The 7500-nt window shown below is 40.3% G+C and overlaps 1 pseudogene; it reads right to left on the bottom strand.

Moving 5' to 3' along the window:
• LOC123511853 overlaps positions 1–5758 on the bottom strand; it is a 29616-nt pseudogene extending 23858 nt beyond the window's left edge.
• Between the last annotated feature and the right edge of the window lie 1742 nt (positions 5759–7500).

Genomic DNA, 7500 nt, shown 5'->3' with positions numbered 1-7500 from the left:
TATTACGTGACATATAATTGTATCTGTTCCTTAGTGAAATGTACAGGGCGTAACACGAGTTTCTGCGGCTATTGTCACAGGTGAAAGTACGGGTTACTCTTAGGAAAATGTTTTAGACTACCGATAGATAAAGACTGTCAGATCAGGCGGACATCTGTGTGGAAGTCTGAAAATATGAATAATTCAGTCATTTTCTATAGGTTTGGGAGTGTTACAGTATCTCTTGACGAGACAAGTGACAACAACACACCATCATTGATCACCGATAAACATGACGCAAAGATGGCATGGATGCACACAAAACTAAAGCTAGTCATGCTGACTATATTTTCTTAGTAAAACCCATGGGGGTCTAGAACGAACGGCAACATTATTAGTTAAAGTGAGTAACACAATGTTAGTTAGTTTATGACTATGAATAGTGAAGCTGAGTATGGCATTAGTCAAAGAATTTGACTAATGCCTTCATACCGTTCACTGCATTAATTAAGCTTCTTAGTAAAGTGTTAGTCAAATAAATGACTGGTCACTTTAGCCATTCTTAGACAGGTGAAGAATTATTAATAACTTTAATACCAGAAGCTGATTAGTGTTGTCTGAAAGTCAGGAAAAAGAAAGGGGTATTAAATTCAATATAATTCAATTAATGGCATTAGTAATTTTGAAAAAAATTACACTATAATTTCGTTATCTAATGCATAAAGTTAGTTTTCATTTGAACATTCAACAAAAGGCCCGCCCCTCAAAACAGAAATTATATATAAAGCAGATATGTAAAGAAGTAAACTCCATGTGATACACGACACGTCAAATAACAGGATGCGTGCCAAGCTGTCACACAGGGAACGCAAAGTAGAGACAAACATCAAGTCACCTGATTGTTAGTCTGATCACACAGAGTTCTTCCAAGATAAGGACAGTTTGAGTTCAGATTCTATCTCACAACTTGAAGCAATGTGGAGACTGTGGAAATGGTATTATTGCGTTGTGTTTACCTGCCCAGATCTGCCGTTATATCTGTCTTGAATTTCACGCGCACGTTTGTGTAATTCACTGTTTGATCTGCTGCAGTCTCTGACGAGACAGCCAGACGTTACCCTACGGAACGAGCTCAGAGCTCATTATTTCCGATCTTCGGATAGGCCTGGTATCAGGCACACACCACACACCGGGACAACAAGGTCACAACTCCTCGATTTACATCCCGTACTTACTCAATGCTAGGTAAACAGGGGCTACACGTGAAAGGAGACACACCCAAATATCTCCACCCGGCCGGGGAATCGAACCCCGGTCCTCTGGCTTGTGAAGCCAGCGCTCTAACCACTGAGCTACCGGGCCGTGTGTATGTGTAATTCACTGTTTGATCTGCTGCAGTCTCTGACGAGACAGCCAGACGTTACCCTACGGAACGAGCTCAGAGCTCATTGTTTCCGATCTTCGGATAGGCCTGAGACCAGGCACACACCACACACCGGGACAACAAAGTCATAACTCCTCAATTTACATCCCGTACCTACTCACAGCTAGGTGAACAGGGGCTACACGTGAAAGGAGACACCCAAATATCTCCATCCGGCCGGGGAATCGAACCCTGGTCCTCTGGCTTGTGAAGCCAGCGCTCTAACCACTGAGCTACCGGGTGTGTGTGTGTGTGTGTGTGTGTGTGTGTGTGTGTGTGTGTGTGAGAGAGAGAGAGAGAGAGAGAGAGAGAGAGAGAGAGAGAGAGAGAGAGAGAGAGAGAGAGAGAGAGAGAGAGAGAGAGAGAGAGAGAACGAGAACGAGAGAAAAAAAAGAACCTGCTTAAGCTCAACATCAAAGGATACCAAACAAGAAACAAGAAAGAAGAAAAAAAAATACAGTAATACCAGGAGAAAAAAAAAAAAAAAGGAATGGTGTGCAAGATTCCAAATTAGACCTCACCTGATGCCGAAGGTCACTTGCAGGATGGTGATGATGCCGGAGACGAAGATGATAGTGGAAACAATGTCCCCGCGGTAAGTATCACTAGCCTCCATACACATAAAGGACACGACGAGAAGAGGCGTGGCTATAGTGCCCCCAATAAACACCAAGTAATGCTGGAAGGCGAAGAGTATGCATTGTCCAATAGGCGGTGACTCCTCCGTGCTGTAAAGGAGTGAGTTTGTCTTCTCTTCTGCAGCCACATCAGGAGTATCGATAGTAGTGGTGGTGGTGGTGGTGGTAGCAGGAGGATATTGTGGTAGAGTGTGTGTTTCTGTCCTTGATCTTGACATCTTGGAAGAGTAAAAGAATAAATAAGAATAAATGATGAAAGATGCGATAAAGAAGGTTAAAAATAATCACATAAATAAACAACAATAACGACGGGATTCACTAGAGAACGAAAAATGCTACAAAACAAGGAAAGAAAAAACAATAATGTCAAATGGAGAATAAAAACAGTAAGTAGTTTATGAGATTGTTTAAAATGAAGTTGAATGCAAAGTCTTACAAGAGTTTTTGTCTCGCGCGATGCAAAAACAATAATGATAATAAAATAAGTAGATGAAAGACGTTGTACCTTAATGTATGACACGGACGCATGCATGTAGACGACTCCCCTTCCTCTCCTCCTCTCTCTCTCTCTCTCTCTCTCTCTCTATCTCTCTGGTAGGAAAGCTTTTAGCCTTCACAGTCAGGGGAGCATAACGGCAACAAAGGAAGTAAGATCCAAGCTACGCCTCAAGTGAAAAAGGATGTTGTTTGGTATTTAGTGCCGATACAGTGAGTTCGTAAGTTTTAAGATTAGATAAAGACGGCCCTCAAAACTGATATTGTTGAATTATAATATATGTAAAGTCTCTATTATTAATGAAAAGGTTCTTCCTGTTCTAAAATATCTAGTTGTTCTCAGTTTTCTTATATTTCTTATTATCCTCGATGTTCTAAAAATAGAAAAATAAATATACTGTGGTTCTAATCCTGTAGAAGGATCTTGAGAGTCATCGTTCTAAAGATCCTTACGGTAATAAATATCTCCATGCTTCCACGAATTCATATAGTTCTCACTATCCTTGTGCCATTGAAAATCTTTGCGTTTGTAGTTTAGTTCTAAAACTTCCTGCAGTTCTGAGTATTCCATGCGACTATAGAAAAGGCTAAGTTCATCGCAGTTCTAGAATTCTGAAAATCTGTTATTTCTAAATATCATTAACTTAAATGTTAGAATGTAGTTCTACAAATCCATGCTGAAAATACTAATGGTTATTAACATCCGGAGGGATTCTAAAGAAAAAGAAATGTGGCTCTAAAATTCCTTGCGTTTCTGAAAATCATTGTCAGTCTAAAAATATTCAAATGGGTTTATCCTTGTGGGTAAAATAAAAAAAAAATTCATATTTCTAAATAAATATCGCTGATTCTGAAATTCATGTTCTTTTTTTTTTATCTTTATATAATGATTTAAAAAAAAATCTAGCGATTGTAAAATTCTGTGTAGACCAAAAACCAAAATTTCCTTGTGATTGCCAACATTTTTGTGACTGTAAAAATCCTTGTGGCTCTGCTCCACTTCCTCTCTATCCTTGGTGTTGGTGAAGCAAGCACGTCATGTTTAGTGCAGTCGCTACGTGTGGAAGATGAATTTACAATAGGAATTATAAAAGATTAAAAAAAAAAATCCTTATTGCCAGGGAGGCGGTGTCGTAGTGGATAAGGTGGTGAGCGTGGGATCGGGCAGACGTCCACGCCTAAGTTCGAATCCCACCAGGTACGACGTTGAAACTTTGCCGTTGTCGAGTGGTTTAAAGTTACCTACATGCCACCATGATACCCAGGTTGTAGGTGGTCACACCAAAGATGCGCTTGGGTGGTGATATGGGTCCAAATATGGGTACCACTAAGAATAAAATTGCCTGCACTACCAAAGACTGGAAGCTTGACAGCGCTTCCAATAGAAGTTACCTACAGGCGCTATAGGCCAGGACATAAAAAAAAAAAAAATCCTAAACAACAGGAGCAGTATAACTCCTCTCCTCCGCCTCCTCTTCCTCTTCTTCCTTTCATACGGTTTCATCATAAGTAGATGGACAAATAACAAGTGTCTATTTTCAGTGTCTTCTAAATCACTGTTAACAGATTGTTCAGAATATATGATCAATCAAAACAAAAGAAAGAAAAGAAAAACGTAAAGAAATAAAAGTACGAATGGAACAAACAAACATCGAATGTAAGACGTAATGTCAACACCACGGCCCGTTTTCTTTCTACGGGTGACTGATCATTTCCCGCCTTTACTCGAGTCTCCTTTCAATATGGCGAGTGTTCATATCAGTAAACACACTTCGAACACAGGAGAAATAAATCAATAATCAAAGAAAGGTGACAGAAAACAAGCACAAAAAAAAAAAATAATAAATAAATAAATAAATAAGTGCAACCGTACGAACAGAAAAGACAAATGAACTTAATGGAATGCGGGAAAAAAAGGGAATTCCACTCCTACCATTCTTACATAATGCGCGCGCACCCACACACCCACACCCACCCACCCACCCCACACACACACACACACACACACACTTACTCTCTCTCTCTCTCTCTCTCTCTCTCTGATGCACCTGAGGTTAGGCTAAAAGTAATTACTGGGAGGTTGGTCACTACCCTGCAGTGTGCTGTACATTGTGTGCAGCTCCCACAGGGTACACACACACACACACACACACACACACACCACTATATCGGGGACTGTCCTTCCACTGACGAGTTACGGCCCACAGGACTCTTTGACCTACAACAGCTGATCTGGTCGCTACTACAGCTCGACACTACGTCTATTCATAAAGAATATCCAAATTTTGCTCCCAGGCGGTGATGTACTGTGTATTTTAGCATATTTGTAAATGTATGTGTGTATGTGTACAACTTGTACCTGCGCAATTTAAGATTGTTATACTTTACGACCACAACTATGACTGCTGTGTCTAGCCGGTCAAAGAAACTGTTACCATAAAAATACATACAACAACGTCTATATAAAGATGGAATCACAAAATTATATCTATATCTATATCTATCTATCTATCTATCTATCTATCTATCTATCTATCTATATATATATATATATATATATATATATATATATATATATATATATATATATATATATATATAAAGTTGAATTCTTATACGAACTTAAAGAATAATAACAGTAACCTACTAAGAAAAGTGGCTGTAACATTAATGGACAGAAAATGTTGATAAAATATAACAAATCTGATAGCTGTAAAAATAATGAGCCAATAAGATTAGATAATAAACGAAGAACAGGTTTCTGAAATACCATATGGCTTAAAGATTATAACAACACCAGGACTACCCTGCATAATACTATACTTACAACAATTCATCATGACCAACTAACGACCACTTTGCCATAACCAAACACGGTTACAAGTGACGACTACATGTGTGTGTGTGCGTGTGGCTCCGTGAAAGGATATGTTAGAGTCTACAGTGAGCTATGACGCAGTAACACACGGACGGGATGCCTAAAGTCACAGTTCCACACCTTATCTGTACGGCGGAGACTTCAGTGGTGGTGGTGCTGGCGGCAGTGCAATGGAGTGACCCTGATAGGTGGCAGCGGGCGGTGACGTGTGGTTGCGGCGGTCCAGCTCGCACACCTCTGGCATCCCCATCTTTCACTCACCTCACACTGGCTTGCGGGACCCCTCCACACACGGTTTCCTACTGCGTACCTGCGCACCACCGCCACCGCCAGCACTGTCACTACTTTAAATTTGACTCACCCGTAGCCTTGCCAACAGTGAGGTCTGTCATACTAAGGTGTCAATAAAGGTGTTTTTAGTTCATTTGGAGTCACATTTATATCTCCCTTAGTATTTCGTAATGATAAATGATAAACTGGCAACTAGTTTTCTCTCCGTTATTTCCCAATACTTATCTCCTTATCCTCTTCCTACTACTACTTCCCTCTCCTCCTCCTCCTCCTCCTCCAATTCCTCTTCCTCCAATTCCCGACGTCGGAAAGTGCTGAAAAGCTGCCAGATTCGCCAGATAACTTAATTTAGCACATTCAACTCGGTATGCTGGAAAAAAAAAATCTACGTCATATATGTGCTATCCAACTAAGTAATAAATTATTAGGAACATCTCTAATCAGCTTCACCAAGCACAGAGAACGTAATATGGCAAAACGAGCCAAAAATGCTTGGTTCATGGTCTCAGTTTTGGGAAACTTCATCACCTTGAGTGAATTACATTATTTTCAGTAAGCAAGCACATTTCATTGGTTCAAGTTAATTAATTAGCAATCAAATCCAGAAAATGTGACGAATATCAAATAAACACGATGTTTTGATGCAAAATCCTTGTATGACTTCAGTGAAAGATTGTCCGTTCCGTATGTAAACAACATCAAGCAGGTTTCTACCTGCTCCCCACCGGTTATAGGCAAACAGTTCAGGGTCTGGATGCGATGCTGACGGTCCTTTGCACCAATCTATGAAGTGCTTTGAGCAGATAGCATGGTCCTTGGTAGCTCTCCACGTCGGGCCTCGTTTACATCGTGTCTCCCATAATCTTCGAGCCGCGTCTTTCTTCCTGGGAAACACAGTCCATCCTTTCACGCCTTGGTTTTTCTTTTTTGATATAGAATTGCAGTCAGCTACAGCACATGTATAAACCGGCATTCTGTTCCAGCTCTAAGAACACTCCACACTAGGGTGACCAAATTTCTGAGACAAATTCCGGGGACATTTTCAGTTCAGGGAGGTAAAAACATGTAGTGTTTTTGCACTGGAAAAACTAAAACGGGGACACTATTCGTACCATTTCTAAACCAGCAATCAAAAGTTTCTCTCGCCTTATTTACCCAAGTTGCAAAGAAAAAAAAATCTACCTGATGAAATATCTGAGATCATGAACACCCATTAGCTGTTAAAATGTGTCCGCTATACACTTCACCGTCTTCACGGAAACTATATAAAAAAAAAAGGCCTCCTTATTCTTGACATTCTAAAAGAGTAATTATAAAAGGACATAATTATCATAATCAAAAGGAGTAGTTTTTAACGCATCAAGTGATCTTTCAGTTACAGAAAACCGGGGACAGCAGTAGCCGGGGACAGGTCACTGAAATCGGGGACGTCTGGTCACCCTACTCCACACGAGCTTCCAAACGACTGCGGGCCGCGGGGTTGTTTTGGTGTTTTGAGAGGACTCGGTGTTCCCGAGTTCAGTTAGTCTTTTCGGTTTGATATGCCTTTGGCCGCAAAAATTTTGTTCTACCAAGATTATTACAGAATGTATTCCTTTGTAATATTTAGAGGAGAAACAGTGCTCTCTGTTGAACTATATGAAAAAATATTTCACACCAAATATGTAGTTGAGACTAGTAAAAAATGCGAGAGCATTGAAACCGCGACTGTGAGCGACAGGAGTCAGGGAATATGTCCCGAAATATAGACCTAAAGAAGAAGGAAAGAAAGATTTTTTTAATGCAAGGTGTGCCAG

The sequence above is a fragment of the Portunus trituberculatus genome, chromosome 32, assembly GCF_017591435.1.
Source record: "Portunus trituberculatus isolate SZX2019 chromosome 32, ASM1759143v1, whole genome shotgun sequence".
Lineage (NCBI taxonomy): Eukaryota > Metazoa > Arthropoda > Malacostraca > Decapoda > Portunidae > Portunus > Portunus trituberculatus.
The sequence above is the reverse complement of the archived record's forward strand: the minus strand, read 5'-3'. Positions and strand labels throughout refer to the sequence as shown.